The 27,202-nt window shown below is 33.6% G+C and overlaps 2 pseudogenes; both read right to left on the bottom strand.

Annotated features, from left to right (window-relative positions):
• Nucleotides 1–1,679: 1,679 nt before the first annotated feature.
• Nucleotides 1,680–15,314, bottom strand: LOC121392412 (annotated as a pseudogene).
• Nucleotides 15,315–18,894: 3,580 nt separating this feature from the next.
• Nucleotides 18,895–26,470, bottom strand: LOC121392413 (annotated as a pseudogene).
• Nucleotides 26,471–27,202: the final 732 nt, after the last annotated feature.

The raw sequence follows: 27,202 nt of genomic DNA, 5'->3' as shown, positions 1-27,202 counted from the left end.
TCTTTAACATTACTTTTTTGGAATGAATTTTTGATTATGTCTTCTATATTAACTCTCTGCATGATATGTGCAATGTATTATCAACACATTAATAGTACTGTTTGTGTCATACCTGTACAGCTACTTGTAGATTTGATTGATTACTGATCTGAACAATCCACATTCAACTGTATTATGTTAAGTATACATTTTATGTACATTATATGTTTTTACTAGTAGTAGTTATTATAGTTTCAGTTAATTTGTGTACACCGGTATCACTTATGACTAAATTAATATATCAAAACACTAATATTGACTATAAGTACCTCTCTTCAACTTGAAGAAGAACTTGAGTAAGAAATTCATGAGCATCTTCCTGATCACCTGAAGATCATGTGGAATGAATTCTATAAAATATGCAATTTGCTTCATATTACAGTTTTGTCAATTACTGTTCAGGTGATTATCGATCTCTGTTGGTTATATCACCTTAGCCCCTCCTGCATGCAGAGATTCTTCAATCTTTTATCAAGCATATGCAGCATAATCTAGCTAAGAGTATATTTATCTCATTATGATATTGACAATAACAATTCTTCCTTCATGTTTATTTATATATTCTTGTAGGAGAGAAGGACTGTCCTAAGAGTTGCATTTGCAAAGCAACTGTTTCCTAGATTTGTTAATCATGAGGGAAGACTTAAGTCCATCATATCTCTCAGTAATCCAAACTGAGCACAGTATTATGTGCATTATGTTTTATTACTGTTTATAATTCATTAAAATGTCATGTAATAATAATAATAATAATAATAATAATAATAATAATAATGGAAAGCCACGCCCCTATGAATATTAAGTGTTTGTTAGAGTTGCCGTTTCCCTGCGGGCGGCGCGAGACTATAATTATTAATGAGAAGGCTAATTTGTGACCAGATTTGCAATAAAGGATCACATCTATCAAAAAATTTATTTAAAAACATTTGAATGTAAGTAATTACGTTTAAAGGATATCTACTAAATTTTGCACTCAAGTTATCTATTGTTTTTTCAACTGAGATATGATTTGGTAAATATCTAGTGAAAAATATATAACTGTGTACAAAGCAACTGTGTGTTTTTTAATTTTTTAAAAAGGTGCTTCATAAATCAGGTCACATTTATTGTTTGCAATTATGTAAATAAATTTATAATTCCAACAAATCAAACTCAGATTCAAGTAAATTCAGTCGCTGATAAAGAGAATTATCAAGCAATTTTCCTTAATTATTAAACTGAAGTTAATAACTGAGATTAAATTGTCTCATAGAAATATCTTTTTAGATCATAAAGTTAAAAATATTTTGGGCAAATTAGAACAAAATAAGAAATAGATTAAGCACTCAATAGATTTTTAATATCTACACTTTATCACACAATATTAACACACAATTATTAAGTTCAAAGATCAAGGCGTGATATGGAAGGTAATTCAACTGCTGTCATACGAAAAGGATCATTTTGTAATTGACCACTTTTCCAGAGCTAAAGGTTAACAATAGCAATTAAAAACATTTTTACATATTTTAATTGACATACCTGGGCTTCTATAAGACCATACGCAATCTTTCTTTCACCTGATCCATGTTTTCTTCCCCTCTCCCATTGTCCATTGAATATTGTCCGCACTGTAGTCTGTTCTTCTCCGTGACCATGTTTCATATCAAATCTCCACCTCCACTGTATGACCCATATTCTGCAGTCTCAATACCACGACCTTCTCTTTTACCATTTATCCAGTCACCTACATTATAACAATGTAATGATAAATTAGGTCTTGTTAAGCTATGATTAGTGTCTTAAATATATGATTGTCAAGAGTTAAAGAATTGAAAAGTTAGAACATTTCTCTAATGTAGTCTGTACCTGAATACTTGTAGTTTGCAGCAGGAATAGAAATATCTCCTTTGCCATTAGGTTGATCAAGATCCCATTGGCCAGTATAAACTATATCATCTGTTCTAGTTAATGTACCAGTACCTTGACGAAGACCCATATCCCAAGTCCCTGTATAAGTTGATCCATCTTCATAAGTCATTGTACCTTGGCCATGTGGCTATAGACAAAATACAATAACTATATTATACAAAGATCTTTTACCATATCATATTCCCATTGTCCTTTGTATTTCTTAACTGGTGTATATTGCATTTCTCCATATCCAACCTTTAAATTGTTTTTAAATTCTCCAGTATATATTTCACCTGTTGAATACTTCAAAGTACCTGGTCCATGTCGCTGTAAAAATATATATCAACCCTCAGTCATTAATAACTAGCCACACCCATCACCTTATTGTATTCCCAAAAACCATCATAAATATCTCCATGCTGTATGTCAAAACTCCCTTTCCATGACGCAAATCCCGATCCCAGGAACCTTCGTATTTTCCTAGTAATTTACTGGTAAAAGTACCTGTGCCTTGACGCTATATTTAAAATAAATCCAAAGTATTTCAATGATATATAACACATACCATCCCATTTTTCCAGCTTCCTTCGTATAGATCTCCATTGCTGTACTTCATTGTCCCATGACCATGCATCAAGTTATGTCCAAATTTCCCTTCATATATATTACCTTGTAAAGTCTTAAGTGTACCATTACCATGACGCTGTAACCAGCAATATATGGAAATCATGTCTAATAAACATCATATCTTACAAGAGAATTCTTCCATTCTCCATTATATTCCACACCATTGATACACACTAATTTACCATTTCCTTCAATGTGACCAGAATTGAATGTTCCACTGAATGTATCACCATTACTATAAGATATTTTGCCCTATATGATTGTAATAATAATGACTTGGTCTACTGGCTAAAGATACTGATAAACATTATAATATCTATCATTACTGTACATTTAGTTATTATATTATAATATTTTCCCATAGATTCACTATCAAATATCACAAGTGTATTAAATAGTACATTGATATAATGGATGTTTATAATAACTGGAAGAAGTAATTTTTTCAATGGCAGTTTTAGAGACAAGCTTTTGTAATCAATATCATTACAAGATGCAGCTATATAAACAAATGATTGAAGCATTTTCTAAGACAACTGTTATATTAATGCAGATCAGTTTGAGCTAATTGACTTTGTAGAATGGTGAACAGAACAACTAGATCTCAGAGTAATAAGAGATAGACAAAGAAAAAGCAAGAAACTTCTATAGTCTAAAATGAGAGTTAGTTCAATTCTAGATCTGAAACAAGGTAGTCAAAGTCTAACTACGACTATAATCTATGAAAGCTTTGGTGTCATTTTAAATTTTTATCTATATTGATCATACTGTACTTAGATGGTTATCTGCATAACAAACCTCTCATTGGATGGATAAACTGTACAATATAATTAGATATTGGATTCATCTTGCTTCCTTTGGACTTACCCAAATACAGCATAGACTCCTCATATTAGACAGTCGTCCAACATAATCACAGCAAAGTTATTTATATAACCAGCTAGTACTACTTATAAGACAATTGTCCCTAACTTAATTACCTTTTCCATGTCTTAATCCATCTTTCCAAGACCCTTGATATACATCTCCAGTGTAATAGCGTAGTTCACCCCACCCATCTATTATTATCTAATAATGAAGGAACAAAGACCACACTTTCCATGTACTTTGTCTATCTTCTCTCCATCGACCATTATAAATATCTCCAGTATTATAACGAAACTCTCCTTCACCACAACGTTCATTTTCAATCCAATCACCCTACAAAACAAGATAATGAATCTAGTTGCTACCTGGAATTAACTTACAATATATTGTGAATGATTAGGCCATAGCATTGTCCCTTTTCCCATTACGCTGGAAAATATTCATACAAGTCAGTAGATGGCTAAATACTTACCATAGCATCATAATAGTCACCTGTATAAGATCTTTGATCAAAATAAATAAAGTGAGCTTTACGTGAAGCTAGTTAAACAATGAGCTAGAACATATATATATATATATTATCTTACTTGAATCTAATTTATCATTACGAAGGCATTGATTGGTACTCATTAAATGGTGATAAATTGTTTCTTGTAATTTGGGGAGCCAAAGCTTTTTCTCTGCATTTGATCGGACATATATTCTGTATGGTCGTTGTGGTGTATAGATTTCAATTGCGTCTTCACTGCCTACAGTGGTCAGTCATGTCAAACAAGTTAACATAACATGTATTACTTGTTTGTGGGTCTCGATCTTCGACATCTTCAACCCAGAGTGCTTCAAGATTGAGGTTAAGTTGAACAGTACTTTGTCTGGTATCTCCCAGAGCAAATACCAGTAAATCATTGAACAATATACACTAAATAAATAAATAAATAAAAAACAGTCAATAGGTCCTACATTTTATTACTTGATATAATTTCTTGATGTTTTGGAGATAAACTTGACCTTCTTTGACTAAGGAGCGATTTGGTTTGTTCCAAATCCTATGACACACATGAGCATTAGCTTAATATTAGGAGTGTCATACCGATAAACCCTGAACTTTGCTCTTGAGATGTTCCAATGTCTTTTTCGTCTGAGCCTCTTGAATTTGCAGGTTAATGTAATCTGCTAATTCTCCCTATACAAATGACAACATTATTTAAAGTCATATTAAACATGAGCAATAAAACATGATTCTATTCATAATTAGAGGGTGTTCCTTTCAGCATTTACCATTTTCTGTAAAGCTTGTTTGAGATGCTGATAATCTGGATGACTCTCTTCTGTTCTCTTGATAATATCCTATTAGTAGTGTTATTTTTGAAGCCACACCCACTAGCCCACCTACCTTTAATAAAAGTATATATCGAGGTACACGTTGTACAGGAGTGATGAGGAACATGGGTAATGTCAGACCAGGAGATATGCGAGGATCACTATGACACACCTAGATAAAAACATGAGATACTATAACTATTATGTCCACAACTCATATTTAACACTATTATAATGATTTAGTGACCAAATAAGGTATTACAAAACTTCCCTCTCTATATAGCAGTTATATGTCCATTACAGCCTTAATGTAATCAACTTCCATTATAATTACTGAATCATTTTCAGCATTTATCATTATCATTATTATCATTATCTTTATCTTATCTTTATCATAATTATCGTTATCATTACATTTACTTCTATAATTACAATTATCATTACCACTACTAGAAATGTACATATAATGATATGACAATGAATAGATAATTACATATATTTGGAATTAAATTTCAAGAAAATCAGTTTTAAGGTTTTTCGGACTTAAATGACATCATGAACATGTACTTTTCATAATCAAGGATAGGCTTCCCCAATTTTTAGTGGACATTTAAAATTAAATTACAACTACTGTAAAAAACTGTAATTAATTATAATCAATTAAATTTACCCATTATAATTACCCTATGACTGTTATCTAGTTACATCAAACTTACTTGGAGTTGAGTTTCTACATCTTTTCTTCGACGTAGTTTCAGGACTAATGACTCAGCACTGTCATAGTTACTGCAGTATATGGCATACATACTTTTATGCATTTGAGTAAACTGAGAATAACAAGCTATAGGATGATGTCATAATGTTACTATAGTTACCATTCCTAGGAAAATATCACCAATACATTGTACTGGAGTCCATTCTTTAAATCTTGAATGAAGCAAAGCTAAGAAACCTCGATTAAATGCTAAAATACTAATAAAATAAATTATGAATAAAATTGGTTTATAATTATGACTACTTACTCATCAACATTAGCAAATATATGACTAGAGTCCTCAGCCAATAATGGACTTAATTGAGGCTTAAATACCTATATATCATAAATATTAAGATAATAGATGATGTCAAATTAATGTACCTCAACAACCACTTCAAGTTGTTTAACATAATTGTATTCTGTTGTGTATAATTCATGAAGTACACGTTCTCGTGATTCTGTAGGAAACCCACTAATAGATGAGGGAAGATCTCGAGTTGAAGCACAATGTGGAACCTCTCGTGCCACTGCTTGGACAACTTCATAAATCTAATATGATAAATAACTATGTTCCATTAAATGAAGTATTATTTAGCAAAACAGTTACCAACACTCTTAATGGTTAAGATCAATTGACTATGAGACAGTCATTTTTCATAGTCTGGTAAGCATAACTTACCAAGTCAGTATTATATATATATATATATATATATATATATATATATTATATGTATGTATATATATATATATATATTTCTTACACTAGCATCATGTAGTTTGGCATCTCTTTCCTTCATTTTCAATACCATATCTTCCAAATTTGTATTACTGTCTGGTATAACCTATTATATTAATATAAAACAGACTATGATGAATTATTTAATTATATATCATAATTATTACATCAAATGATTCTTCTAACTCCACAGAATTTTCAAAACAGGTGTCACCTTGAATATGTGATAAATTTTGACGACCAAAAGTTCGCCCAAAGAATGAGCTACGCAAGCTAGCTGTGGGTGTGGCAGGAGCTATAAAATGAGGATAACAAAGAAGCACAATGACATCATTTTTTACTTGTTGTTTTAGGGGTGTGCTTTTCCTCTTCAACAGAATCAGAGAGAGATGATGTGTCCTCTGTTCCTGAACTCTTATCAGCACCAGAGCTCTTTCTATCTCTGCTATTGTCTCCATCTTGCTTGTGTTCTTCAGATACTTCAAGGATCTGCTCTGGTAAATTAGTGTTATCAATTAAAGACTTTGGTTCTGGGGTTCTTCGAGTGGGTTTTAAAGAAGGAGGTGGGGGGCGTGGTGGTACAGGTTTCAGAGCTAAACTTGTTTTTCCCTGGCTTAGGTAATAGAGATAGGTCCGTAGATGCTAGCCGACCTTTAGAATCTTGAGTTGTATTGTTAGAAGGTGTGGTTTGTTTATTGACACGAGGCATTGTTTTTGGAGAACTTAATTGAGGGGGAGTAGGAGGAAGAGGACGCTCCTCTTCATTAGGCACAAATTTTTTTTCTCTAGCAGGTGGCTTAGGAGGTGTGGCATGAGGAGAATGTTCTCGTTTTGTTGTACCCCCAGCAACAACCCACCACCATCTTCTGCTAAAGTCATACTGTTTAAATCATTGAAAAGACCTTGATTTAACAAAACCATCTGATTGTGTCTTTGGTGAATTGGGGATTACATTCTGTTGTGTTCTTGATATTGTTGAATTCTAGCTTTTACATTGACTGGATTTTTTCTTTTCACAAATGATAGCTCAGCCATCCTGGGAATATAAAGACAAAAACATATATTGTATTTTCATTTTCATTATGAACACATACTAATATCTTTTTATTATTGTTAATAGTCTCAGAAAAACGTATGTTAAATGCATTATTGTCGTCGTCTAGTGGTCAGAGTTACCGTCTCTAATAATATGACATAATACTACAAAGTCGTGAAATCCAATGGCTTTTAAGTTTGTTTATATTACATAATCGTACTATTAAAATGCTTTAATATTAGCTAGTTATCTTATACAACAAGTTCTTTAACTTACAAGACAGACCTAATGAGGCTATTCAAGTAGATTACAACAACGCATGTATGGCACTGCACTTTTGATAGATAGCATCGCCACGCCCATTATCTCCACCCACATGTACTTCTCCAAAACAAGAAAATAATGGCGGGTTCATTGAAGAAGTTTAGTCATGTTGTAGCCGTTGAAAAAAATGGTGGGATAGCTTACAAGATGAAGTTACGTGGCCTAGAATTCCGTAAGACAAATCACATACAATAATATATTAATAATTATTTTAATTGTGCAGAACAGACAAGAAGTTCATGAGTCATATTATAACTACAAACTAATGATCCAGGTTAGACAATGCTACTATTAATATTACTATATACTATTATTGTTATTGTTAATACCTTTAGTAATCTTACTAATACTATTAGATGCTTACTCTATATTAGATAAAAAGAATGCAATTATAGTGGGCGTCTGACATGGGAATCATTACCCAAAAGGAAGAAATCATCATCTCGTTGTTTCTATGTGGTCCTTTCCAGTCGACCTAGGTAAATATAACTGAACAGTTTCTGTAGTTGTGTCATTAGTCAATGATTCTTCAGATTTTGTGTGTTAACTTATGATTCCTTTCTTTGTTATAGTTCAGAGATATTTGGTGCTGATCTTGTCTCTTCCAGTCTCACATTGGCCATGGAACATGTTAGCTCACCTCCTCTCTCTGATAAAATAGAAAATGTTCTAATACTAGGTGGGGCAGAAGTATATAAAGTAAGTCAGTTAGGTATTATACAGTGAGAGGTGTTATGTAAATTAAAACAAACTTTGAGCTATAGTCCATTTGTTTTCACCTTGTCGCCCAAAATTTGTAGTGGATGAAATTATAAATTGAATACTTGTAGTTGAGTTATCACATGAAATAAAAGTCCATGTGTCTGTGTGTATAGACTTGATTTCTTTTCTTGTAAGAACAAATTTATTAGCTACAGTAGTACAGTACCTTTACCTATATCTATATGATTAAACTTTTATAGTTACAATGTATTTCTTACCGTAATGGTTTCTCTCTTCAAGTGGCAGCCGTTTTATTGATTAACGAATTCATGAGATCACATTCCTCATGGTCATTGACATCTCCTATACTTTGCTTATGGAAAGTACAATAAATCTTGTTATTGTGAGTCATATCATATAAAAATGACGTCAAAAGAACTGGATGATCACCAGAAGACCACTTGACTTTGAAATTTTGAATTTGGTCAAGTTATTAGAAAGTTATGATAATTTTTATACTGGCAAAGTGAACATTAATAGATTATAGTGTTATTTTAGTTTTTTTTTACTTTTAGTCAGTTATAGGTAGTTTTGCTCTCAGAAACTACTTGTAGTTTGTTCCTGTACTAAATGTTTTAGTTACTGCATATGGTTTTGGTTAATGTAAATAAAGTATTGGGTAGTCAGTTACAGTGTGTGCTAAATAAAACAAATTCTTGTCACATGTGCTAAGGCTGGAGAATCCACAAATTGCATAAGGAGAGGAAATACCTCAGATTACATTGTCTAATAAGTACATTCATTATTATAGTGTTTTTGTCTATCTAGCATATTGGAACTGAGATATGTTATTTATCTTTTAATTATGATCACTTTCTATACAATACCATGTAGCAAGAAAAATTTGATGAGAGTTTTAATTTTGTGATTAGGAATCAAATTTTAGCTTGGCAAGCAAATTTTATCCTACCCAAAATAACTCACTATATGGTATTATGAAAATAGTATTATGATTACCAACTATATATAAACTGTTTTACTGGGTTCATTCTACAATGTGAACTCCAACAATGTCCATTCCCATAATGTCAATATACAAAATGTTAACTCTAAATGTCTATATATCAAAAAGGTGAATCATTGTTATAGAGACTAAATATATTTATAACAACTGTTACACACATTATAGATCTTATTCAATGTTAATTTTAATAATATTCATATGATTTTGAAAGCTATGCCTACTATGTTCTTGATTGCAGGATAAAAAATTAGTTTAATTAATACAAGAACTAGAGTGAAATATAATATTTGTTTAATGAATGTAAATATATAAGAAATAGAGGAGGGTTTGTGTAGAGTATGTCACTAGAAGAGATCATTTGAGTGCATATTGTGGTGACTATATTCCAAGCTCTATTGAAAGATTGTAGACTTTGGTTAAGAGTATATAATACAAATATGAGTAGTAACATTCCTAGGATTTAATGTAGCAAGACTGGCATTTCCTAGAACATTATACAATATGTGTAAGTTATTAATTCACAGTTATAATAATAAGTATAATAACATGATCATAGATCTTATATAACATATGGTCCAAACAAAACAGAGTTGGGGAAAAATACAATAATATATCAAACTCATTTCCAATTATTATATAAACACATGTTCTGAATATTGTCACCTTTTGTCATATTAGTGTTATGTACTTTAAAAACATATATAGTCTTGTCTACAAATTGTGATTGATCTTAATGCTATCAGTGTACTATGTATTAACACACATGGTCTGTTTCAACTTATTATGATAATTTTCTTGACTATTTCAGGAGGCACTGGCATCTCCTCTCAGTGATAAAATCTATTATACTGAAGTATTAGGTGAATATCAAAGTGATGTATTCTGGCCTGGGTTTGATGAGACTCAATACAAGTTAATAGAGTAAGTGCTCAAAATGGAAGTATTTATTATATATTTTGTGGAATATAGAGATGATATAGTTCCTAAAGGAGTGTTTGAAGAGAATGGAGTGAAATTTCGCTTTTTAGTTTATCAAAAAATTAATTAAATCTATAATAACAACAATAACAACAACAACTTGCTCCTATTTATTACATAAATACTTTAAAATTTAGTACTTTCATTTATGGACATGCAGTAGTTTCAGTTATGGTGGGCGTTCAGTTGAACTGGTAGAGCTACTATCACTTGCTTGGACTGGATAGGGGCATTGTTCTTGATCTGATATTTGAGTCTCTTCAATAGAATGTTTAAGAGATTCTTACGAATAAATATGCATGTTATGATAATAATGGGGACTAATTACTAGAAGGAATATAACTATCACCCCAAGTGTCCAAAGCCACTTCATATTGTCTTTTTGCTTCTTGCTCTGTGGTTTAGAGCCAGTAGTTGAAGTAGTAGGTCTTGAAGTGGAAGGAGATGTGGAAGAAGGTATGGAGGAGATATGGAAGGAGGTATGGAAGAAGGTATGGAAGAAGATGGAGTCATATATAACTGACAAATTAACTATATAATGTATTGGAGAGAGACCTAGTGTAGATGAGAATGACAAAATCTTCATATCCATCATGCACAGCAAGGATACCACACCCAATGATGATTTGATTGAGAAAAGGAGGGTGTGTCTTAGAAATGCTTGTAGTAAGGGACAGTTGGTGGAGGACAGGCCTGGTTGGGACGAATATAGGTGAAGTAGGAAACTTGTCAAACGGGTTTTGTGGTGAGAACGAAATAGTTGGGCTTGTTTAGTGACAGAATATGCTAATGTTTTATTCCACAAGTGCTATGTCAGCAAGTTTATATTGTTGACCAGTATCCAATATTCTGTGTTCTCCATAACTCCACTGAATAAGAATTTGTGGTCACTATTTGCAAGCACAGCAAGAAATCCTGTGATGTTACAATGAGATCATCAATGGGAATTCCCCTGCTTAGTTGTATAGAGAAATAATTACTACTGGTGAGGTTTTTAAAGTGTACATTTGAAATAGTGGCATTATCAACGAGTGTAGCTGCACACATTATACAAAATGTAACTTTCACTCACACTTTTAATTCCATTAATGTAAGTACATACATGAGGTGTGCTCACTGGTAATGTTTGTCCCTGTACGTAGATTAATCACCATTAAATTATTACCAATAGCTGTTACATAATATACATCGTAATTAGGGGCGGAACCCTTTATAAATTCCATTAAGGATTTGGCTGGCACATCCAAATCTTCACGAATTCGTGAATTCTGTAGTGATTCTAGGTTAAACTTAAAGTACTGTGATTAAGAAAAAAGACACAAAGTCGCTAACTGGACACAAGAAAAGACAATAAACACTGGTTGCTGCCACAGTAATTGATATTCAGGAGGAAGCTCAAGGGTACTGCCTTTAATTGAGTAATGGGTGGTTGCTGGTATTACAATCAATAATGTGGCATTATTGACCATGAGAGTCACACATTCTTATTGGGACAGAATGCTAATATCTGGAGTGAGGATTGGGGCTGAGGTAGAGGTAGATATGGCTGACTGTGACTATAGTGGTGTAGGCTGCTGTGCAACAGCAGAGGTATAATTAAGGAGACAACTTGATTGGAGAGGTCGTTTGCAACAGCAATCACTTTCCATCTAGGTTGTTGCTTGAATGAAACCTGATAAACAAAAAAAACCCCCCACCCCCAAGTATTGGCACAGTTACAAATACAAAAGAAAAATAGCAAACCATTGACCTACCTATTATAGAAACAGCGGATAAGATACAAGAATAAAATAAAATTTCCCCATTTCACTGGAAAATATGGTAAAGGACTACAGAAATCACTCGAATACTAAGAAGCACAGCAAATAAACTCCCTGGGAAAGCACCAGGATTTTTGATGAATCATCTGAGGTGGGGCTAATAAATATTATTATTGTAATATGAGGATACCATAAATATAAACCACCGACTTCCTCCAGGAATGGGCCGAAAACTCTTGAACCCTTCGTAGTTCTGATGACGAAGTCATAACAGAAGACGATAGCCAAATAAAAAGAGTCATTGCATAATAGACTGGATCAATATTTAACAGCTAGTCAATTGGGCCGCTTAGCTTACAAAAGCTGGTGATATTCAATTAGCTACTGATCGGTTCAACTTAGCATTGGATATAGAGTTGCAAGTGGAATTGGAGAGTTTTAATGATTTGGTTGTGACTGGAGAAATATTACGTCAAGATTAGAAAAAGGACGTGTAGGTTTTCAACCTACTCAAAAAGATGACAAATCTTTTATATATTAAAGTCCTTCCAAAAACTACAGAATTTATAGGGACCCGAGCTGATTTTGCGGCAGCTATGAATCCCTCCCAATCCAATGGTATATACAAATGGGCGGGGCTCTTTGTCTTCTAAAATGAATGGGAGAAAGCCAGAAAGATTTATGAAGAAGGTTTGAGACATAATCCTCAGGACCTATCACTTCAAACAGCTTTACATCGTCTTAATAAGCTGATGATTTAATGAAGTTACTAGGAGAATGTAAGGTGTCAAATGACTCATCTAAACTCTTAGACGACCGTCTTCCACAAGCCAATCTGATGATGAAACAGATGGAAATGTACCCAAGATCACGCTCATTCACTCAAGACAATATTAAAAAGAAAGGAAAAGTGAATCATCGTACTATGTCACCATTAGCTCGAATGTCTCTCCTATCAGAATCTCCATTAGGATTGGGACAGTGTCTGTTTCACCAACTCGAAAACGTGCGAGTGTTTTTAACATTTTCAAAAAAAATAAATCAATTACAGCATCTCATTCCTATGAAGATTTAGCAAAATCTTCTAAGCAACAATATCGTGAAACGCTCTGCATGGAAGAGTCTTTTCACTACCTCTGTATGTTCTCTTCAATTGAGTGAGTCTAGTCTTGGTTCTGCACAATACAAAGCATGAGGGCAATCAATGCACTTACAGATACATCATGATCAATATGGTATGTTTTATCATTCATTCAGTCTTATTTTTATATGAATGTTCTTTAGTTTTATATGAAATGTCATTAGCTTTATACTGAATTACAATGATATTGGTATTTTTACAACCAGTAATGTTGATATACCTCATTAAAGATATGTGTCATGTAATATATTGTGGTAAAAATATTAGGGATCTATGATGTGTAACAAGTTATTGTTATAAATGAGTTGTGTAGTTGTTAATGGATTAAGCTCATACCATAACCATTTAACTGACAACATTTGATAGCTATAAATAATGTCATTACATCTTCAAAGGAATTCCCTACTTACAAATTGTTTCTACTAAACTACACAGCCGAAAGAATTTCAGCAAAATCAAGCCACACCTCCAAATATTGCAAATAAGGATAATATAAATGTTCTTAATTTTTTATATGAAATGTTATTAGCTTTTTACAGAATGACAATGATTATTGGTGTTTATTATGACACAAACAATTGGTCTCATCTGACCACAAGTTTGATTTACACACTTGGGACATCGGAGATTTTTGAGCTGTCGAGAAGAAGATTGTCCACTATTCAAATGAGATAAAACTAAATTAGCTAAAGCATCAATGAAGATAGGGTTATCATTTAAAGACTCAGCTCTTCGTATGTTCTCAATACCACACTATTAAAAAGAAACAAGATTTTGTCAAAATCTTTAATATTACTTACTTCATGAGCCAATTCTTCAGCATAAGTCTAAGTCTATTCATGTAATGTTTCTATATGATCTGAAGTAAAGGCTATAGGAACTAACAGAATATTCTTTCTGCCCATTTTAGCTAAAGCTTTAATCACTTCATCAGTTTGTGGACTTAGCCACTGTAAAGGTCCAACCTATATTTAAAGAATACAAATACAGATATGGTAAGATCCAAAAATAACATGGAACAAACACAGACATAAATACAACTAATGTACAAGAAACAACATTAGCTACAAGATACAATTGATAAACTCAAGACTTTTAGACTGGGGATGATATAACAACTACAGAGAAGTGCTTACTTTAGACTGCCATACTAGACGGTAACAATTAGTATGACCGAGATGCTCCATTACATATTGAACAGTTGCTGCTACTTCTTGAGGGTAAGGATCACCTCGATTTACAACCTAAAAGGGCTACAATGATTGATATGGTGTACTATAGATCATACCACTCATTGGTAGTGAGTGGGCAGAGAACAGGATAACAACATCATTACGAATATCTTCAGAAATTTACTCAATTCAGATTGAATATTACCAAAAATGCCTGAAGTATACAGTATAATAAAATCATATTAAATGAACTCAATAATTTAACCTTAATTAAACCTTCATGAACAGCCAACGATCTATGACAGACCATTTTATTGTTGATGATAACCGATTAGTTTTATTAAGGTAGCGATATATAGCATTGAGACTACTTCCAGTAGTTGAACAAGAATATTGTGGATATTGAGAGTGAAGGCCACAGCATGCTCAATACCATCACTAGTATAAGAACTAAAATAATTAAGGATAAAATGTAATGTCTAGACTAACCTGTACATTTGGTCAATGGCATCTTCTGTTAGTGGATGAGCATATCTAAATCCAATGTAGTGTTTATGTGGACCTAGAATATCAATAAGTCATCCAAGATAAAGTACAAACCTGTTCCACAAAACCTGTTCAGGACTGAGTTTATCAAGGAGTTGTACCATGCCCTTGACCTTGACGATCTGTCCACATACGTATTGGAGAAACCACCACCAATTTTCTTGTATTGATTTTGTATACGAGGTGTCGTCTCTTTGCAATCCAAGGAGCTAATTGACTATATGAAAAGATAATATATATAATATTATAATAACAAATTGAACTAATTATGTTGTTGATATACCTTTGAGCTGGTAAAGGAATAAATCTTTGTCCATAAACAATCGAAGTAAGAAATCATGTACATCATCCAGTGTTTCTGGACCCCCTAGATTTAACATTAGAATACCAGTCTTAGGAGACCTAAATTGAAATATGTCAGAGCAAAATTAATTATATATTTAATATTAATTACAAATTTGTACACTTACTGTGTACTACTCCATCTTTTTGTTATATTTGTCAGTGTACAAATTCTTCTACCAAGAGAAAACATGTTAATCGACAAAGTAATCTAGTAGAAAAACACGACAGATTTCTGGCAATGGTCGCTAGGTACCCCTAGAAGGACCACAAAGTCACGCAGTGTATAGTAATTCATAAATTATATGTTACATAAGCTGGAAGCACACCCTCTATTTATGCCAAATTTTGGAGGAGTAGCTAGCTGTGATGGAGACGTTCGACGCATTGGCTAAGTTAGTAGTAATTGGAGACTCTGCTGTCGGTAAAACTTGTCTGATTTTACGATACACACAGGAATTTTTCGAGAGAACTTTTTGCCAACATTGGTTTGTTATCTTTGCATTTTATGTATAGCATATATAATAATATAGATATATACTTTTGTAACCGTCGCAGGAGTTGATTTCAAAACAAAAGTAGTTGAGGTAGGTTCTAAGCGCTATAAACTTCAACTATGGGACCACTGTGGTCAAGAGCGCTATGACTCTCTACGTCGAGGATTTACCGTGGAGCAAGGGATCCTTTTGCCTGCATGTCACATGATTGAGTTGTTTGGAGAATTATAAAGTTAGATAACTTTACTTACAGTGCATTTTTCACTCCCTTTTATCTGACAGGGGGGTTGTGATTGTATATGATATTACTAAGAGTACAAAGTTTTGCCAATGTCACAAAAGGGATCGATGATATGCATTCGGTATGACATAATATAGAAAGTATACTGAATTTTTTGTAGAGTACAGGACCAACTCAGCCACTAATTCTCATTGTGGGTAATAAATGTGATCTTGAAAGTCAGGCGAAAGATAACTAAAAGGGACAGCATTACAACTTGCTCACAATGCTGGAGCTTCCTTTGGAGAAGTGAGCGCAAAACAGGAGATGGAATCGAAGAGGTATGATATATATGTAGAGTATATTAATACTGAATGTCACATATTCTATTGTTTTAAGTACATTCTTTAAAGTTTAAAGTTTAACAATTTCCTGGTATCCATTACATTTATTGACACGTACCTCATTCCACTTGCTTGGTCTTTTTACAAATAATGAAAAATGTATTGGAATACTTTGATTAAAGGCACACATCTGAAGTTCGAAACACTAAGTGTTATCATTGTTACAGTGGTGATATTGACGCTGTAATATTTAAATTACGTACATATTATTTAAACACTCAACATATTATACACAAGTTTTTGTTGATAAAAGTTTGAAATATGATGTGTTTAAAATTGCAGACTTTCCAAGCCTACATACAGAAACTATAGAGCACATTGATAAGGAACAAGTCCGCATACCAAGAATTAGGAGGTATTGGTCATAGTGTTGATATATCTGAAGATTGGATAAGCCCAAACAAATGATGGTTACAAATGTTGTGGTGGTGACAAACTGCATCAACTAGTTCAAAAGAACCAAATAGCAAACTTGAATTTAATGTATTAATTTAATTTATATTATCAATTGAATAAGTATTATTTTTTAATACCTTTCTTTCAAATTTTTAACAAACTACTAAAGTTTATGTAATAAGTACTGACAATGTTTCAGTTTCTATGTTCATCACCTGAAGATAATTAGTAGCTTTCTTGTTCATTTGGAAACGAAACCATAACGAAAGGCAAAGAAAATCCTAGACAACTAAATCCCACAAGAGTAACAAAGAGACGTGGTTTTGTTTCTTTGTTGAAAAGGCATAGTCTAAAACCAGACAAAAACCATAAACTGAAAGTAAATATATTATTCTTACTCCTCCCTGGAGTGTTTTCAATCTCATCCTCTCAAGGGCCCCCTGAGCAGCTGTACGAGACATCAACGAGTAATTCTCGAGAGTAATCTCCAACCATTTCTGAAAGTAGCCATTTTAGTATATCTAATCACGTGATCCAAATAAGCTTACTGATCACGCCCATTTCTAACATGGCAACATAATTGTGCAATGATTTGTCTTAGAGGTGAGTATATCTAACATGACCAATTATATAGTCAGTATATCTTCAGGTTTTCTTAATTGTCGATTTGTGTATTCATTATGGGCTACGACATCTTCAGCAGTGTCCACTACTCAAGAGGGTGAGGGTGTTGTCTCAAGCTTGATCTCAAGGACGTGTGATTCCAGTGCCATTTTCTGCAGTAGCTATACCACATACACAATCAGTGTCATTAGTAACTAGCCGCTACCATATTACAGCAGTTGGAGTAGATCAATTAGTGGAGAAAAATGTTGACATTGCTAATGCAGATGATGAAATGATAAAGATACCCTTCAACCATTTAAAGTAGTGGAAAACTCAGACTGCGATGCTTTTGATTCAACTGATGAAGTTTTAGTAAAACTCAGTCTTTGATGCTTCTGATTTGAGTGATGAGGAAATTGTTCATTATTTTCAATAGATGTGGAAAGTTTAGTTTTAGAAGGAACAGATGGAAGACCAAAGATAAGTTACCAAACTGACAGAAAAGTTAAAAAGAGGAAGAAAGTAAAAACATGACAGACCTATTCCTAATGCTTTTATAGCATTGCCAGTTAAATCACAAATAATGAGGGGACAAATTGAAAAAATTCATCATCATATGCTACAGAAGGACCCCAAATTAAAACCTTTACTTATTCCATTAAATAGATTACACATCACATTAATGGTATTGAAGTTAGATACTCAACAAGATATTGATCGGACGAGTTAGAACAATTGATCACTAATATTTGAATTGTTTTTTTTAGAGCTAGAGACTTGTTAAAACATAGCAGTCTTGTCATACAAGAAATACTCCAAGGACAAGATCTAACACTAGAATTCTCACATTTGACATCATTTGGTACTAGAGTCCTCTATGTGATGTTAATAGTGAAAGCAATATTCTACTTAAAAAAAATTGCAGGTTTGTTAAAGAAAATATAAATACAGCATACTTAGGATAGATTTGCATTTAAAGTACTCAATTACATTAACATAACTCTCTTTTACAAATTTTTATTAACACTATTTCATTCTCTTTGATTTCAATATTTAAACAATGTTTGCTTATTTACAGGTCAAGTTCGACAGCTGTTTGAAGACATGGTGTGCATTCAACTGAGAAGAGACAATTTTACAGTCATATGACAGTTGCTAAAATATCAAGGAGATCGTAGACGTTCTGTTAAACAACTCCACTAAAGACACTTACTCTGACTGGGAGGGTACCTTTGGACAAGAAAGTATAAGAGAATTAGAGTTATTGTCATGACTAAATGTGATGAACCATGGTTATTATTATTGTTTTGCAAGAGAGGTTTTGTTAGTTTCACAAACTTTTCCCAATAATCATTTATTTTTATAGTTTGTAGTAAATTTTATTTTAATTTCACTAATGCCGTTACAAAATGTACAAACCAAATGAAGCAATAATAATTTAAATAAATACTAATAAAGAATGGCTACTATTCCTAAGTCAGAGATGAGATTTAGGGCATCCATCTAGTCATTTCAACTCCTGCTTCTTCTTTAAATTTTCAGCTAACTTGTCAAGGAAAGCAAACGTATTTAGATAATCATCAGGAGTAACACTATTGGAACAAATCCAAATACCTCAGGTGATATAATTCACAACAACATACTTTTGTATTCCTTTAATACAACCAGCTAAATCTTTGGTCATGAAGCCAGCTTCAATTGTCTCTATACATACAGCTTCTAAGTATCTGAGAAACGAGCCAATTAGGATTATCTATTGGACATGAAATGTTTAGTGGTAATGATATCCATTGCAATCTTACTGTCTAGCTTGGCACGATGAGAAAGACCACGAGTCCATGCAAAAATAGATGCTTAAGAAAGAAGTGTGATATGTTGAGATTAAAATACAACTTACCAATAGGATAGTCGATGTCTCTTTGCCTTGTTGGTGCATACGATAATGTCTTGTTACTGTTCCATGAGCAGCTTCACTCTCGATAGTTTTACCATCAGGACAAACGAGGACACTTGTCATCATACCAAGGACTACCATACCTACATAGACATCATAAAAACTTGGCTAGATTTTACATAGTGTACAGCACTAGAAATCACCTTGCGCAACAGAGTCACTTTGTACATCACCATCATAGTTTTTACAAGCCCATACAAATCCTCCTTCACTTTTTAAAGCTTGAGCAACCATGTCACAATGAGACATGTTCATACCAGATACCTTAGCTTCAAATTGAGACTTGTAATCTCTAAAGAATGAAATTTGAAATAATTTTCAAACTCAATTGAAGACTTGACTTTTGATAAATCTCTTCAAAATGTCTTTAAAGCGACCATCATATCGTTTCAAAATAGTATTCTTGGTGCTATATTAGATACAATAAATTCGATCCACTTGAATTGTACATACTCATATAAAGTGGCCAGCCTTTGTTAAGAGCATATGAAAAGAGCTATGAGCAAAATCACGTATCTCTGATCATATTGTACATGCCCATTGTAACACCACCGCAATCCTTAAAGTCAAACACTGTATGACGCTCAGGTTGTCCCTCCCTATGGGAGTATAGACTAATTCCCCTTTCCAAGGTCCAGGGATAACAATGTCAGTAGCTTTGACTATAGAATAGTTAGGCATTTGTAATAAGCACACTTTTCTAACTCACTTGGTCGCCATACGCATGACGTCCAATTACTATAGGCTTCTTCCAACACGTAACAAGAGAGGATATTATTACAAATGATAGCCTCTCTAAGACGGTACCACCAATATATTTCTAATGGTACCATTCGGTGATTTCCACATTTGTTTAAGGCCAAATTCTTCCACCCGTTGTTTCATCAGGAGTAATAGTAGCTTACATTTCATAATAACCACATTGTATTTGTGAATAGCTTCAGCACAGTCCACAGTGACTATGAAAATACATTAGGGATACTCCTTTAAATAGTACAATTATAAACCTTGGTTCATTGGTTTGATCACGATTATTCAATTCCCAGGTTCGATAGCTTTACAGTCTAATTCAACAAACGGGAAAGATCAGTTTCTCCTAATAAGTTCCAGATATTCTACATGTGTGGTATCATAAACTATCTAATATATCAATGTACGCACATTCTGTAAACAATACTGGTCATTTCATCCCCTTTTGCTTCTACAACAGTGCACCTAGTAAAGTATGTACAAGAACAAAGAGAGTGAATAGAACTTAAAATAACAGGACTATTAACTAAAAACGCTAAAGAAGTAAGCAACTGAACGTACAATCTTAACTACATGCACATATTCTCGTATTAAAATTGAGCCGTTTATAAGTTTTCTTACCTTGAATTTTGTGGTGGTTGGTCATTGCTCTTGCTAATAGCTGATTTGACGATTAAGGCTCAGATTATATACAGAACTGATAGTTTTTAAAGGGTGACCGCGTGACAAGCGCTAGAAAGGACGCCATATTCAAGATAAGGTGATTCTAGTTATATACACCGGCTAATTATCCAAATTGTAGAGGTGATACCACGGTATCGTTAGTACCTATATAGACCTAAAAAAAAAAAAAGAATCACTTCAAGAAACAACCCTCTATCTTACTGCGCATGCTCGGAATTTTTCAAGTGATTTACGACTTTTGGCCATGTGGGCACTGCTTGAGTGGCATCATAAAATGTTTACGTGGCTTCTCGCACAAATACCGGCTCTCTACTGTTCATGCTAATTAATGAAATGTAGTAGATGATTTGCCACATCAACTAAACGTCGAACTTACTCAGTTACTTATAGTCTGAAAAAAACAAAATAATCCGAAGCCGATCGGTTGGATCGCCCAAACCAGTAACCAGCCTCGGACATTCCGTCAAGGTACAGTGGTCGTGAAAGATGCGGCAGCTCTACCTAATTCATATTCAATGACGCCGGGTTGAACAATGTAATCCAACAACCCAGGAGGTTTGGATATTTTGTATTTGAATGGAGGGGTTGTAGGTGTGGTAATCTAAAAACTCCAAGTTATAATTGTTCTAATGAATAGGGCACAAGAATTATCTACGACAGAAAAAATGCTACTTCAGTTACGTGATTCTCCTTATTCACGTACTCCTCTGTAAACTGCCGCCCATGCATGGATATTATTGGCTGAGGGTACCGTGCAATCCCTCCAACGACAAAAAGTCCATAACCCTATTCCACCAGAAAGTATGTGATATGATTGGCACTAATCTATAAATTCTTTGGTCTTTGTATAGATCATCAGAGCGGGAAAGTAACCATGTCATTCGAAATTGAAAATTAACTGGAGTGCTGTTCAAAGGACTGAACTACTTTTTCCATTCTAGTTTTTGTATACCGTGTGGTTTTTTTGTTAACAGGTTAATTAATATAAATAATTATTATACATGTACCCCCCCCATTTTAATAATTGTTTTAATAAGTACTGTATGGGCCGTGGTATTTGAAATGTCTACCGAGGGGTTTCTCAGACTATGAGGTGGAACAATAAAGTTAAAGTTCAATTAATAATAGGCTGACCCTCCAGCATTAATTGCCATAAAAACAAATTCCCCCTAATGTTGATAGAAGTGGTAGCGTTATGAATCTTCTAGCTCAAAACAGTTTTTGGAAAATGAACAAACCCTCGAACAATAGCACTTCAACCAGTCTGAAGTGGATAAAACTAAAGAGAAACACACTCCAACAACTTAGTCTCCAATTCCTCAGTTTTGCAAAAGGCCTCCAGGATTTAGCTTTGAAGTGGTAGGTTATATATACTTTAACAATCTAATATAATAATAGTTAATACTCTAGTCATCAATTAAGTCGTGACAACTGTATCAACAACCAACAAATTATGGAAGAAGAAAACAACAAAGGAAAGAGCATGGTGGAACAAGACTCGTCAAAGAAAGAGTGTGTTGCATTACAATTAAATTAGAAGGACGGTCCATTATAGCCCTCACTGGCCTCAATATACTAGAAACAGTCCAAATATAGTAGTCATTCCAATTACAATTAAAATCAGAAGGACTTAGACTATAGATGATTGAACGCAATATATTAGGGGCATGCAAACAATTACTTTAACATTAGGGACTTATTGGACTTAATTTATAGCGCGTAGCAAATTGTATCGATACATTAAATTAGAAGACTTACACTATGGATGAATGGACTCAATATACTATGGGTATTTAATGTAGTATCCATTACAATTTAAATTAGAAGACTTACACTATGGACTGCATGGATCTCAATATACTATGGGTATTTAAGTTAGTATATTATACCATTAAAATTAGAAGGAATTACATATGGACTGAATGGTCTCAATATACTATGGTATTTAAGTTAGTATCCAGGTACAATTTAAAATTAGAAGGACTTACATTATGGCCTGTTGGGGATCAATACAATAGGGAAATTCAAATTAGTATACATTGATAGTTAAATCCAATGTTAAATGACAATTTAGAAAAATGCTCACACAAAACTTAAGCTATCGATTGTAGTACACATATAAAAAATGCCAACAGCTAAAAGAGTTTTAATGATTTAATTGCATAATTGCTTCTTAAATTATTAATTCACTTTGTGTATTTTATTATGTGTGCAAATATCATTTTTAAATATATAGAACAAACAGAGAAGGAAAGTGACATCTACTTAAAGTCAAAAACCAGATTTAACACAACTGGATGAACTAGTACACAAGATGTAGTATATTACGAAGTAAGATTGAAGAGGCAAACAAAGGTCATATACGATTGACAAGGTAATTTTTGGGTAATCGGACTCTGGGTTAAAACAAGTTTTGTAATTCTTCTGACATAATGTATTTGTAATTAAAGTGTGGGCATTCCTTGTTAATTACTGACATTCAGGTATGTAAGCCGCACTCAAAACTATTTGTTTTGCTAGTCTAAATACATTCTTATAAGTGAATGCTGTTTATTCCGATTTTAGGAAAGAGATTTGAAAAAGCTGAGAAAGAATATATATCATCTAAGTAGCTTACATGAAGCTACTGAGAAGAAGGAGCTAACTTCAGAAACATTGTATATACTATAATCCAACATAACGAGCTAAGAAAAGTCTCAAAACTTTCTGAGCTTATGTCAGCATTGCATATTTGAAGACAACAAAGAGGAAAAATTGTCAACAATTCTGCTGTTTTTTGTATGAAAACAACCTACTCCTGATGCAATAAACTGGCCATCAAAAACAAAGCAGCAAACAGACTCAAACCTGTCCTACCCTCTCCTGTCCCTTTGGGAAGTTCAATGATCAGTATTGTACATAGAATGGATTAATGATTTAGAAAACTATTTTAACATGAAAAAAGGACCTCACACCTATATGGTATGATGAAAGTGATGATATTTATGAAAATATATGTGTACAAAATACCAAAAGGAAAATGATTTTATTGGAAAAGAAACATTTTACTACAACAAACAGATACAAAAAATACTAATAGCACTTTAAAACAAGGAATTGAAAGTTTGGTGAATTGGTAGAAAGCAGTTATAATGGCTGGGCATTAAAAATAGATTTGTTGGGGGTAGTGCAAATTCATAAGTATAGTAAAATATGTGACAAAAATAAAAGATTTTTCTTAATTTTGAAGAACAAGTTCGTACCAGTTCATGTACTAACTGAGCAAAGTTGGATTTTTGTAAGCTAAGAGATGCATTGGTGTTGCAAATCCCTCCAAAACACCAGTAACTCGCATGATTTGGACTATTTGGCAACCAAATTATAGAAATAGGTAGACGCCCTTTGCTCTTTAAGTAAAGTTGTACTTAAATTCCCACTACTTTTAACGTTTCATGGTGGATCACTTCGTCGCGTTATTTGTCTGATGAAGAGAGAGATGGAGGTGATGGTGTATATGCAAGAGACGAGAATGTGTGTTGAGCTACTAGGCCAAAGTTGAGGTGCTACTACAACCAGGTAATGATGTTGAAGGATTGCAAGCTACTGGTAGAGTGGAGATAATTGGGTTGAGAACGTCAAAGATAATGTTGATTCCATAGGATGGTGGAGCCAATGGTTCTAAATTTAGTGAAGTTAAACGTAATGCTTCTCTTCTTCCCTTCTTTTCAGACAAGCTGCTTTTTGGATGGAGGTTACGTTCTATTGGGTTTGCATGATTTTAATGAGGTTATGAACAATTGATAAGTGAACTCACCGTTCACTTGTACTTCTAAACTATTGATAAAACTGTGACTGCTTGGTGAAGAATCATAAGTTTAGTTTTGAGTCTTTCTGTTGAAGATAGTGATGCAAATATCACCTAGTTCCTTAAAGCTTCATGATATCCTCTAACTCGATTTCTATAGATTAAAGGAAACTATAGATCAATCGCATTTTAGTAATAGCTGTAAAATACTGTATTAAAACAGTTACAGATACTGATATTAACGCCCTTTCCCTTTGATTATTGGCACTGCGTCTTTCTTTTTCTTTCATAACCGTTTCATCATCTGTCAGATATTCGAGTTCTTTTTCCATACCTCCCTCGGCTACCAGGTTTCTTGTCTTTTCCAATACCATTTTAACATCTGATGGTTCAGTAGATGAATTATGTGAGGAAGGTGTAGCAACAGATGAAGGTGAGTAAGAGACATGGAAGTGGTCCTGTAGTGTTCATAGAGCCACCAACAGAAGCTAAAATAAAAAAGATGAGTTATTAAATTTATATCATTACATACTAGATGTGTTATGGCTTTACTTGAAGTGGCCATGAGTTATCATGTGGCTCTCTTCTTAGTTCATGAGGCTGTGAAGATAGATTTAATATAGATAATATTTTACAGTATATATACTTACTGGTATCTCTGAATTATATATCATCAGGAAAAAAGGTGAAGAAGGAGGAAGGCAGGGATCCTTCCCAATATTGTGTCGATATTGGGGAATTGTTGACAAGAGCTTGTTTGGTGGCCACGAATCTAGAAGGATTCATTATCAATATATATCATTAATTTACCAATCTACTACTTACCTGTAAAGTACTGGAGAGTACATTAGACCATCATTGTTACATGGTCGGCGTGGTAATCCTTCAACAACTTCATTTGGATCTGAGAGACTCATTAAGCACAGGATCCTGGTAGTCTGGAGGCATGGAGTTTGGTGAGTACTAGGATCAAAGAACTAGAAATAAATTTTATTGTGTAATTTTGTATAATTTTCAAACAGGTCATTGTAATATACCTGTGGTGGTAATAAATAATTGCGGAGGAGGTGGAGGTTCCACTGGTGAGGGATGAAAAGGACCTAAGAAGTAGACAGACATAAAGAAAAAATAAATATTATAATAATTGACAGACTGAAACTTTGCATATATTACTGATTAATTCAGTACTATATTTATCTCTACCTGTTCCTAAGATAAGAAGGAGGAGGACCAATTGGGATTCTATAGTTGGAGGAGGTTGGACAAAATGACTAGGTGCAAGGACTAGGCTGAGGATGATGACCTGGAGGTACTGCCCATGGTAAGTGGACCGTCTGTAATACATTAAGCTATAATTTCATATGATGTGTTTCTATGTACCCATTATAGGATATGTCTGAGGGGAGAAGGAAGAACTAGCGTCCAAAATCAGGTTGTAAAGGAGATTCTGATGCTGGAAGATAAAGGCCTGTTGCTTCAGGTGCTGGTGGAGAATGGTAGAGAACCTTGAGACTGAAAAAAAGAACAACTCAGTTTTGAGGTTATGGCAACATTTTATCAGAGACATGACAATCAACTATACACAATATTTTTACTAATCAGTCCTAAACTTAACCTTGACTCAAAGTAGTTAATTGAATAAACATTGTGATGCTTTGACTACTTCACTGGGGGTATAATAGTATAATCCTATTATAATATGCTATGCTGTACAGCATTTGGCAGCAATCATGCATGATTGTGCCAGAACTGGAATGATAATTAAACTATCCACTTATTCGGGTGCGTTTATGAGTATTGGTTTAAACATTGACAATTTATCAATTACCTAATTATTATTTAACATACCTCTATAATCCAATGAAGAATTAGCTGGTGACAGCAGATGAAGAGAAGATTTCTTCTGCCACGCTGCAAATAGAAATAGGACTAAGTAAAACCTACAGCAATACAGGCCTACTACTACCGTTTAGCTCTTATATATACAGTCATCATGTGTTTATCATCAGTTACAGTAGCCACAAGACTCTATGATATGAAAGGTATGTCCCACTACAGACTGGTCAAAATAGTCTCATTGAGATGAAGTGCCCATATTAGGCATACATATAAAGCTAGTAACAGAGTTCAGGCGTATGGAATGTCTATTATCAATGAATTGCCTACTGTTCTACGTAATTGACAAATAAAATGGCATGAGCTGGTTCACCTTAATGCCACGTTATTTGAGATACAAGAATTATGGAACTTTAATATGGTTGTAACTATCAAAACTATTTTGTTGTAGCTCGCTCACTAGCCCTTCACCATTGAAGAGTAAACAAGGGGTATACTGTTTACTAGTTATTTGTGTGTGATGCCTCATTTTGTTTGACGCAAGGAACAACTTATGATGGATTTATCTTTTTCTATTTTTAAAGTAGGTAGAAACGACTGGCGTTCCTTGCTCGTCTTCGGGCAAATCTAAAAAGTTCAACCCAAATGTGGATCACGTGTCAACAGATAACATGTTTCCTTCCTAAGAAGATATATATTCTAATATCTCATAAAGGTCATCATCTTAAGTGGATAGTGTATCTGCGTCCAAGAACAGGGATGTGAACAACATCTAAGCTCTATGGGCCATCAACTCTAAATTTTTTG

Source organism: Gigantopelta aegis, unplaced genomic scaffold, assembly GCF_016097555.1.
Source record: "Gigantopelta aegis isolate Gae_Host unplaced genomic scaffold, Gae_host_genome ctg3771_pilon_pilon, whole genome shotgun sequence".
In the NCBI taxonomy this organism is placed as follows: domain Eukaryota; kingdom Metazoa; phylum Mollusca; class Gastropoda; order Neomphalida; family Peltospiridae; genus Gigantopelta; species Gigantopelta aegis.
The sequence above is the reverse complement of the archived record's forward strand: the minus strand, read 5'-3'. Positions and strand labels throughout refer to the sequence as shown.